The sequence below is a fragment of the Schistocerca nitens genome, chromosome 5, assembly GCF_023898315.1.
Source record: "Schistocerca nitens isolate TAMUIC-IGC-003100 chromosome 5, iqSchNite1.1, whole genome shotgun sequence".
In the NCBI taxonomy this organism is placed as follows: Eukaryota; Metazoa; Arthropoda; class Insecta; order Orthoptera; family Acrididae; genus Schistocerca; species Schistocerca nitens.
Window position 1 is genome coordinate 678,440,698 of NC_064618.1, and position 12,159 is coordinate 678,452,856.

A 12,159-nucleotide genomic window follows, 5' to 3' on the forward strand; every position below is an offset into this window, starting at 1 on the left:
TGGCGCCTCACCATCTCTTCTCCGAAAGGAAAGTTCAAAGCTCTCAGGCGGTGAAGTCCTGACCACGGTCTTTTGAGACTCTGAAGGGGTTATTGTTGTTTGATATCCTACCTAACAGTGAACAATCAATCCTGGGTGGTGTTGTGCTACCTTCAGGAAATTGAAGAAACGACTTCAGCATGTCTGTCGCCACAAAAATGCATTCGAGCTTCTCCTTCTCCGTGTCAACTCTGGGCCTCAGACGAGTCTGTTCAACTGAGAGGAGCTCACAAAACTTTATTGGACTGTTCTTCCTCATCCACCCTACAGCCCGGATATCTCACTTCCCGACTTCCATCTATTTGGCTCAGTGAATGATACAGTCCGGAGGAAACAGTACTTTTATGATGAGGAGGTTATTAATGCAGAAAGACGGAGACCTTGACGTCGACCAGTAGAATGGTACCATGCGGGTGCAGAGGCACTCCCGGTAAGATGGTGTAAGGTCGTTGCATTGAATGGAGATTATGTTGAAAAACTGGGTTCTGTAGCCAGAAGAGTAAGAAATAATATAGTGTATTGGAATGCTGAATAAAACGAACCTGCTTTCAGATCAAAAAGTGTAACAATACACACTGAACGCCACTGGTACATCCATGCCTCACTAACACAGATCGACCTCTTTGTGGAGATATAATCTTCCGAAAGGCTTAGTTGAAACTGTAATGTCGTAACTGTGCCCGATCGGTGTGGCCGAGCGGTTCTAGGCACTTCAGTCTGCAACAGCGCCACCGCTACGGTCGCAGGTTCGAATCCTGCCGCGGGCACGGATGTGTGTGATGACCTTACGTTAGTTAAGTTTAAGTAGTTCTAAGTTATAGGAGACGGATGACCTCAGAAGTTACGTCCCATAGTGCTCAGAGCCATTTAAACCATTCATAACTGTGACTGCTTACAACAGTCTGTTCAAAAAATGTTCAAATATGTGTGAATTCCTAAGGGACTGCTTTGGTCATCGGTCTGTAGACTTGCACACTACTTAAACTAACCTATGCTAAGAACAACACACACACTCATGACTGAGGGAGGACTCGAACCTCCAGCGGGAGGGGCCTCGCAGTCAGTAACAGTACGCCTCAAACCTTGCGGCCACTCCGCACGGCTCAACAATCTGTATTTTCAGATGACGTGCACAGCTGTCACACCCAGACCTAATCTAAAAGGTCCGCATTTAAATGTAAAGTAGTGTACATGCAGCAGTGGGTTGTAACATGCAGAAGTGTGCTTCTTTATTGATGCTGATAATGGACAATTAGTCAGAACAAGTATGATTAGGAGGCTGTAATTGTCTGTAAGGTAACTGTAGATGGTCAGATCCTTACGTATTCGGGTTCTTAAAACCCTGCGCTACGTTGCTCTTTCCTCCGGTGAAAAATGTAGTGTAGTACGTGCTTATAGGTACTACAGCTCGTGATCCACGTTTACACACTGCCAGCAGCATGGACGTGAGGCGGCTACATGCTCAACTTTACCGCAGCACAGAAGCACAGCTGGTCCGCCGGCATTCTGTGACTGGCCGCAATTTCTGGGCGCGGCTTCGCCCCTTGAGCCGTCTTTTATCGCGTCGTAAAGCGGCTAGCTGCCCTCGCAGGCGTAGTGCCGCCTCCTGCACTTATAAAACGCTGCTACTGCGCGATCATACTCTGCTACGCGTTGAACATACTGTTTCAAAGTGCTCGCAAGTACAGCTCTTATTCACTTGACAGTTGCTCGACTGCGTTGTTTGTGTTGCCTACAGAAGGAGAATGAACAATGCTTGATGCTAACATCAAAGACGTTTACGGCAACAAACATAAGCGGAACTTTCTCTTGACAGTTCTCTGGGCAGAGACTGTGCGTTTCTCCAGTGAGCAAATAGGATAAATCTATTCCCTTAATTCCCTCTTCCATCCGTTATTCGTATGTGGACTTTAAGGACGCCTTCTAGGAGAACAGGCGACACCACACATTACACGCTTCCGTTTCAGCCACCTACATCAACAGACACGCTTAACAGATTACCCGCACACACCCAGTGGATACGGGCATCGTGGGCTGAGGAAGAAAACCTTGTCTAATTAGACGGAATCTATCCTTCCAGGTCTCCAAACAACAACACCATGTCACTTTCTCTCCACGCGTAAAACCATCAACTGTTTTCGGAAATTTACTTGCTAGTGAGCATAGAGGTCGAAATCAACTGATTGCTTTCAACGTATACGTCTTTGTGAAATAATTATGCTCTAATAAATGAGCATGATGATATTTCATAACAATGAATACAAGATAATGTTATCAAGCCTAAGAAAGTTTTGTTGTTAGAATTACTATATTTTCATTTATTATTGATGATCTGAGTGTTTGTTGAATCATCATTTGAAGTTTTCTTTAGCCTTCCACTGTAACTATTATGGCATTCTGTATTATCCTGATTGTTTTGTATATTACATTTCTCTCATTAAAATCCACCAAGGACTCGTTCTATCCTACGTTTTTAGTATTTCATTTAATCACACACTCCATTTTTCTATATGTTATTAATACGCCGTGATCTGCCCCTCCTGTGTTTGCTTCACAGTCCAATATATGCTTGTCGAACCTTTGTTTAAACATGGTGTAGTTCATCCGACATCTTTCTGTACCTCCTGATCGTTTGAAGGTTTACATTCTTTAATTTTGGGAAGAGAGTTTTTCTTACGAAATAATAATCTTTATCCTCCCTCCCATTTCCAACCCCGATCCATATTCTCCATTAATTCTGCATTCCCCCCTTGTATCTCCTACTACATCATTCCACACACAAAGCCCCTCTCATAAAAAACGTTCTTCACATAATCTGTCATATCCTTTATTACGTGATATGTCTTTTTAAGTTCGTCATAGCCATTTTATGTCCTGGGAACGAAGGCCTGTTCAGTGGTGGTTGGAGTTGAATCCCATTTAGTTCCAAGAATAAGAAGAATTCAGTCTCTGTGTTGCGCATCTCGCCTCAGTTCTGTTCTCCTCCTTTTTGTCACGGATACTAAAACGATACCTGTTACAGACTTTATTGGTACACTTGTTATTAGCCTAAAATCAAAAGGACAGGATTCTCTAATGTTTCCACTTCACTTTACTTCAGAAAACCCCACTAGAACGAAATGTAGCCTGCTCGTAGTGATTCCCGATTTTCCAGTTTCCCAACTACATTCAAATTCGTAACAAACTTTGCTTCAAATTGAGTGTCAGTCTTATTTGGCCTTAATCTGATAAACCTCCCCTTGCAAGTCTCCCCTTTGAGATTCGAACGGGGATAAGTTTGCCTTCGGAACTTTTTGCCGAAGAAGTTACCATGAGATTATTTTCGAAGGCTGCGAGCCCGCCGAATGTACTTCGTGTTTTTGACACAGACTTTTACATTGCCCTCATGTTTCTAGAGCTACGTATTCTGCCTTGATGAACGGTTTCCCAGTATAATGGCGAAAGGGTGCTCTGAAACTGGATCTGCTTTTCCGCTCATTTTAACAAGACTGGTAAGGAAACGAGGGCAATCCATTCGATCGAAAGTCTGCGGCCGCGGTATATTACGGCTCACATTAAAAATTTTGGCAATGCCTGGGGCCAAACCCAGGACCTTTGGGTCAAAAATTAAAAAAAAAAAAATCTAACTCTTGGACAAAAGCGTTGATGCAACAGTCATTATCCCCCATAATCGCAAAAACTCTAATGTGAAATATAACCTTTAAGAACCGGTTTTCTTATATTATTTAATTTACTTCAGTATCATTTACCTAACAGAAAAAGAGTATTGAGGTATTTGCTTTTATGCTCAGATAAAACTTCGTCGAAACGTAATATCATTTAATGTTCGGCAAGGTGATATGTAGCCACAGGGTAGAAAAGGGATTTTAAGTGTTGCATTAAATCAATCCTTCTGACCTACTCTTACTCTATTGACAAATTTGTAATTAAAAGCGAGAACAACATGTAATATAAGAGACAAAGTATCATACTCTATTCTCAAAATGCAATGTGTCGTCAGTTACAGGAGTAGCGTCAGACACCAATGTGTTCCATTAAACTTAAACCACTGTACCATTTAGTAATTCGTAAAATGCTAGCTTGCAGCAACACACACACACACACACACACACACACACACACACACACACACACACACACACACACTCTGATATACATATTCATTACAGCGTATGGTATGTACTGAATAGGACATTTTATTCCCCGGAAGGATGTTTTGTATTGAGATTTTTGAGGGAGAGGACATATGATCTGTAAAGATCAAGGATATGTAAGCTTTGTTGTGTCTGCTTGTCACTGTGAAGTGTTCACCGTATTATGCACCTCATTTCATTTTTATATTATTACCACTAACAGAACCTTTTCTCTCAAAGGTTAAAAAATGCTATGAATCACCCACAGTTCATCTTTTTACATTTAAGGCTGGGATGTAACGTCACCCGTCCGTGAAAAGGCAAGATACTAGTAAGACGGATTACCACCTCTTTTCGGTGTGAATGACTGTAACAATTTCCCTGTCATATTCCACGGTCGCTGTGTGGGAACAAAATATGCTGTTATTAAAATAATTGAAAAGCCACGATCGCTTCGATATCATTTACTAGATGACCTGTTTCAGCACTCTGAAGGTGCCATCATCGGATCTGAAACGTGTATTAACATTTATGCTCAGATCCGATGATGGCACCTTCAGAGTGATGAAACAGGTCATCTAGTAAACGATATCGAAGCGATGGTGGCGTTTCAATTATTTAAAAACGGAGTGATCGCCCCACGACACCATGTGTTCACTGCAAAATATGCTGTGTTCACTGATCTGATCCATGAATCGGACATCAACCTCTTCGATTTTCTCCTGTGAGTATAACTAGTATCGATATGTTTTAAACCACAGCAGACACAAATATTTAACTAAATTTAGTGATTTTAGTCACCTTTCGGGCTTCAAAAAAGTCGGGGATATCTGAGTTCTGCAGCAATATCTCTCGTACGTCGACGTCCATTGTGTCCTGAGGATATCTATCTCCTTTTGAGGAACTCTTGTTCCGTACGAGGTTATTGCTTCAAGTCCGAGGAAGAGGTTATGCCTCACACACACAATATTTATTTGTTTATTTGGAAGTTAGTGTAATGACGTTAATCAAGTAAATAACGTGGAATTAAAATAAATTATGTATTATCACAAACTGTTCGTATTACGCACAGACACATTTAAACACAAAGCTTCCTAAAATAACCTTTCTAAGCAAATAACAGTTGAAGAAGATTTCTTATTCAGAAATCTTTGTTTCTTCCGCGACTTGAAGCTTCTGTTGCGTTCGCGAATACACACTCACCACCTCGGCCACAATCCACGCCACTATAAAGGCAAACTATACAGGGTGTTACAAAAAGGTACGGCCAAATTTTCAGGAAACATTCCTCACACACAAATAAAGAAAATATGTTATGTGGACATGTGTCCGGAAACGCTTAATTCCCATGTTAAAGCTCATTTTAGTTTCGTCAGTATGTACTGTACTGTACATGTGTGGGCTGACAAGAATCCGCACGCAATTGTGCAATCACGTCATCAACACAGATTTTCTGTGAATGTTTGGGCAGGCATTGTTGGTGAGGTCTTGATTGGGCCCCATGTTCTTCCACCTACGCTCAATGGAGCACGTTATCATGATTTCATACGGGATACTCTACCTGTGCTGCTAGAACATGTGCCTTTACAAGTACGACACAACATGTGGTTCATGCACGATGGAGCTCCTGCACATTTCAGTCGAAGTGTTCGTACGCTTCTCAACAACAGATTCGGTGACCGATGGATTGGTAGAGGCGGACCAATTCCATGGCCTCCACGCTCTCCTGACCTCAACCCTCTTGACTTTCATTTATGGGGGCATTTGAAAGCTCTTGTCTACGCAACCCCGGTACCAAATGTAGAGACTCTTCGTGCTCGTATTGTGGACGGTTGTGATACAATACGCCATTCTCCAGGGCTGCATCAGCGCATCAGGGATTCCATGCGACGGAGGGTGGATGCATGTAACCTCGCTAACGGAGGACATTTTGAACATTTCCTGTAACAAAGTGTTTGAAGTCACGCTGGTACGTTCTGTTGCTGTGTATTTCCATTCCATGATTAATGTGATTTGAAGAGAAGTAATAAAATGAGCTCTAACATGGAAAGAAAGCGTTTCCGGACACATGTCCACATAACATATTTTCTTTCTTTGTATGTGAGGAATGTTTCCTGAAAGTTTGGCCGTACCTTTTTGTAACACCCTGTATTTTTCCTAATTGTTTTCTGTATTACATTTCAGTCATCTTAAACTGATATTTTTCAGGTACGCAGAGGTTACTTCCTGAGGTAATGTCTATCAAAGTCTGATTCTGTCCTAAGTTTTTAGTATTTCATTTAATCATACACTCCCATTTTCCTAAATGTTCGTACGTTATGATCTTCCCATCCCGTGTATGCTTCACAGTCCAGTATTTGATTGCTGACCCTTGGTTTAACCACGGTGGAGTTCATTCGACATCTTCCTGTACCTCCTGAGCCTTCGAAGGTTGACATTCTTTAATTATGGGAAAAGAGCTTTTGTTACGATAAAATGAAACCAATCTCAAAATTCTCGTACCTCTCATCCCTCTCATTTCCAACACCGATCCATATTCTCCATTACTTCTGCCCACCCCCGTTGTACCTCCCACTGTAGTATTCCAGTCACACAGATCTCTCATAATTAAACGCCCCTTACGTATTCTATCAGTGCATTTATTTATTCATACGTCTTCTTTAGTTCGTCATAACTATTTTATGTCCTAGGCACGTAGGCCTGTATAGTAGTGGTTGGAGATGAGTCCCGTTTAGTTCAAAAAAGGGGAAATAATTCAATCTCTCTGTTGCGCATCTCGAATCAATTCTGTTCCCTGCCTTTTTGTTATGAATACTAAAAGAATACGTGTTACAAACTTTACTCGTGGGATTGTTATTAGCCTAAAACGAGGTGCGGCGCGCGAGACACATTACACGACTTACTACTCTACGGGTTTAATCGGAAACGAGTTTGGGGTACACGGATTGTCTACAGCGCCGCACTATCCCGATTAAAGACGGATTGCCATCCTCGCTTTGATCCACGAGAAAGTCTTAAACTTCACATCTCAATAGCCAAAAACCTCGATAGCTAACCAACTAGTTTAAGGTAAGATTCCTAGATCCGAAAACAAGTCTGGAAACACTTACTGCTAACAGTCCAATAAATCACCTTCAAGTGGCTATCAGGAATTGCCGTTGATGATTATTTGCACAGAAAGCAGTGAATTTTATTGAAAAGTAATAATGCTGACCAAGTACGTCTCTTCACTTAAACTGTACCAAAAAGATAGCTATTGACTCCATGAAAGGCTCTCAGATCTCTCTTTTCACCATACAAAGTCAAGTAACACGCAGTTCTCGCCGGGGAAAACAAAAACAGTGCGCGAGTAGAGTTCTATGCGAGTGGATGGAAACGCACTTCAGATTCCCTCAGCGTCCTTTATTGCACTTAGTCACTTCGTTGATCATAATAGTCACCTAACTGCGACTCCGGAAAATACAGCGTTTCCGAAAGAACGTGCAAAATTTTAACGTGACATGGAGGATGCTCCACTGAATAATTTGAGGTAGGGAACGTGAGGTCGGAGTAGCCAGCTTAACGAAATAATCGGAATAAAATCACATTACTGTGTACTTTATTATTTACATTAGTTACAGTTAACGGCAAATACCATCAATGAAACCGAGCGAGGTGGCGCAGTGGTTAGCACACTGGACTCGCATTAAGGAGGACGACGGTTCAATCCCGTCTCCGGCCATCCTGATTTCGGTTTTCCGTGATTTCCCTAAATCGCTTCAGGCAAATGCCGGGATGGTTCCCTTGAAAGGGCACGGCCGATTTCCTTCCCCATCCTTCCCTCACCCGAGCTTGCGCTCCGTCTCTAATGACCTCGTTGTCGACGGGACGTTAAACACTAATCTCCTCCTCCTCCTCCATCAATGAACGTCCCACTTTCATCTCACGAAATCTGTTGAAACTTACGGCCATCAACCTGAATGTAAGCATGACATCGGCGAACAAGAGTCTGACGCACCCTGACAAATATCCCTGGTGTGTTTTGAATCACATCACAGGCAGCTGCAATTCTGGTAACTAATTCCATCACCTTATCCACTGGCGTCTCATGCACAAATGACTTTAGATGTCCCCGTGGGAAACAATCAAGGGGCTTTAGGTCACTTCAACACTGAAGTGAGGTGGTGTACCGTCATGTTGTATCCACATCCTCTCACGAACAGCAAATGTAAAGACATTGCTTTCCCAGAAAGTCGATAATTTTTTTTTCTTTTGTGCATTACCTTGTCATAGTACGTATGTATCATTTATTTCAAGTATTCTTTATCTGTTAATACTTCACGTTGTTTCTTCAATCATTTTGCTACTGTTTTGTATTATACGAATATGAATGTTCTGCTTTTATATGGTTTGTAAATCTTTGGTTAGGCTAGGAGAAGTACCGTGTCAGAGAGAGAGCGAACGACTATCGATAGAGAGCGTGCGAGTTTGTGTGGTACGTGGCCGGTTCGCGGGTGAAAAAACCTGCCAAAGTTCAGCGTGAAAGACGGTGATACGCGGAGGAACAATTAATTTCAGTGCGTCCGCTGTGTTAATAGGAGATCTTGCATTATGAAGTGAACAGTAAAACCTGAAAAGTATATCGAGTGACGATTTTACATACTTGTGACAATTAGCCGCGAACCAGACACCACTGTCGTGTGGAGACACTAACCGTTAGAATTGCGTGAAAGTGGAACAAACCAAAATTTTAAGTAAAAGAACAGTGCCGTGATTTGATCAAGAAACATTTACTATATCGTCCAAACTCTCTTAAAGACGACGACGTAAATTGAACTGATGTTTAACGGACTGTTATAGTCATAAACACATGTGACTGTTTTCCTGTGGCAACACGGCGAAAGAACTGTGCCAAGTATTGGCATTAACCGGCTATATATCGTAAATAATAAAGACATTGCATAATTCCGACCTACCCGCACCGCGTGATTAATAAACTTTTAATAATAAAACGTCGCGCGCGTAACGACAACGCACACACTGGAACTATTATTATCGCGCTAGTGATGCCAGCTGATTCGACTACATGGGAGACGTGGACCACCGCTGTAACTGGAATATTAATGAAACAGGAGGACACATCATTATCTTCAAGCCACGAACCAGGATTTACTTCACACATCGTCCGCGCGGACCACCGCTGTGTCATTGCACTGCCTGCAGCAACAGTTAAGACATTAAAAGTAAATTATTACGCTCTCTCTCATTTCAAAATTAAAGACAATTGCAGTTAAATTAACTATTTTAAAGTTACTGTCACAATATCTCGATTTTGTTTAGTTCCAATAAATATCCTTCCCATTATTTCGTCTTGTTGACAATGTTGAAAACCTGCCAAGTTAAAGTTCAGTTAATAATTTTTTCTTCCAAATTCTTCTCAGACATTTTGATGCTGATTATAATTTTATTTTAATGTTTGTTTGTAACTTCTTTTGGAGGGAGTACATATTTTATGTTTTGTATAATAAAATTAGCTACCATAAAATTACGTATATCACCATCTGATGTTGCTTAAAAACTGCACCTATTTCCTCATTGGCTGTCAGCTTCAAAACAAGATTACGTATTTCGTGGGCATCAAGCAGATGCGCGATGTCTATGTAGGCCCCTACAATAATTTGTTTTTACTTTTGCAGGTTTACTGGAATTATATTGACTTTAACTGTTCATTTGGCCCCCGTTAAAGTGATTTATCGCATCTATACAGGGTGTTACAAAAAGGTACGGCCAAACTTTCAGGAAACATTCCTCACACACAAAGAAATAAAGTATGTTACGTGGACATGTGTCCGGAAACGGTTACTTTCCATGTTAGAGCTCATTTTATTACTTCTCTTCAAATCACATTAATCATGGAATGGAAACACACAGCAACAGAACGTACCAGCGTGACTTCAAGCAATTTGTTACAGGAAATGTTCAAAATGTCCTCTGTTAGCGAGGATACATGCATCCACCCTCCGTCGCATGGAATCCCTGATGTGCTGATGCAGCCCTGGAGAATGGCGTATTGTATCACAGCCGTCCACAATACGAGCACGAAGAGTCTCTACATTTGGTACCGGGGTTGCGTAGACAAGAGCTTTCAAATGCCCCTATAAATGAAAGTCAAGATGGTTGAGGTCAGGAGAGCGTGGAGGCCATGCAATTGGTCCGCCTCTACCAATCCATCGGTCACCGAATCTGTTGTTGAGAAGCGTACGAACACTTCTACTGAAATGTGCAGGAGCTCCATCGTGCATGAACCACATGTTGTGTCGTACTTGTAAAGGCACATGTTCTAGCAGCACAGGTAGAGTATCCCGTATGAAATCATGATAACGTGCTCCATTCAGCGTAGGTGGAAGAACTAAAATGAGCTCTAACATGGGAATTAAGCGTTTCCGGACACATGTCCACATAACATCTTTTCTTTATTTGTGTCTGAGGAATGTTTCCTGAAACATATACACTGACCCCAGGTTCCCTACGTCAAATTGTTCAATTTAGTATTCTCTACGTCCTGTTACATTTTTGCTCGCTCTTACGGAAATACCCTGCATAACGGGCGATCAAAAAGTTTCAGATTAAGGCATTGCTCCAGCGTATATGCAACCCAGCACGATTGCGATGCTGTCATATTAGCACCGACATGTAGGCAAGGGGTTAGTGTTGAATTAGAACGGAAACTTCTGTATTGCCCCTTATACTAGACTTCTGCATCCTACGAGGGTCGCCGGCCGACTGCCACGTTTTTGTGAGCTATCCGCCGCCTCACAAATGTGTTAAAGAATAAGCCTCTTAGGCAATCAGAAAACCAGAGAAAAAGTATGAAATGACAATTAAATCAAGACCCTAAGCTGTCGACAGGCGTTGATATACATCAACGGGGACAGTTGAAAATGTGTGGCGTGACCGGGACTCGAACCCGCGGTCTCCTGCTTACATGGCAGACGCTCTATCCATCTGAGCCACCGATGGCACAGAGGATAGTGCGACTGCAGGGATTTATCCCTTTCCACACTCCCCGTGAGACCCACTTTCTCAACCTAATGTCCACACACTACTTTCGTAGTGCTCCTGCCCATTACACTCATTGCTCGCGACAGACAATCTTTCTGAGTCCCGTAAGAGTTCGCGCAATGCGTGTGCATCCATCACATAAGAAGGTCAATGGCCGGTTAGCCTTAACTATATGAAGATGGTATCTGTTCTTTCGGACATGTTCGAAACAGGTTAAGTAACATACATGCTTCTAGTCGAAGCTGCAAAACATTTTTCTGTTATAAGTAATACGGAAAAACGATTTGATTATCTTGCTATTGCTGGTTTTGCACCAATTCGTTTAATTTTACGCAGGGTCTTCCACGAGGAGGCGTATTGCCTCAGGTTTTATGTTATAGGCACTAATACCACATATTGCATTCTTGTAATCTTTCCATCTTTGAAACTTGTCACCTATTGCTTCATCAATCCCGACATAAACTTTTCTTCTTTTTGTCTTTGAGGAATGAAATGCAATTATCTTCTCGAGTGACAGTACCACAAGAAATATGTATACATGTGGGCTGCAGGACTGGAATAGACTATTGTGGCTTCTGTAGAAAATTCCACGATAATTGGTGGTTTCTGTCAACTGCAACCGAGCTCTTCACACATGGATGGAAGAAAGAGAGCGTTTCTGTCTGTATACGTATCTACAAAATAGTTAGAGAACATGAGAGTTTTTTACAAACAGGCATCGTTGGCTTTAAGTCCTCGACAAAACTGTCACCAATCATATGAGGACCCAGCACTGGCAAACCAAATATTTAAGACAGAAACTGCCTAACTCCAGTTTTGGGATAGTAGCCATCTACAAGTTTCAATCTTTTTGTCATTCATCACCCGTTCTGTATTAGATGAAATTTACGACGTTGGATTCTTGCCTTAATCCAGACCTCACTTCCATATTCGTTATACATCCTTG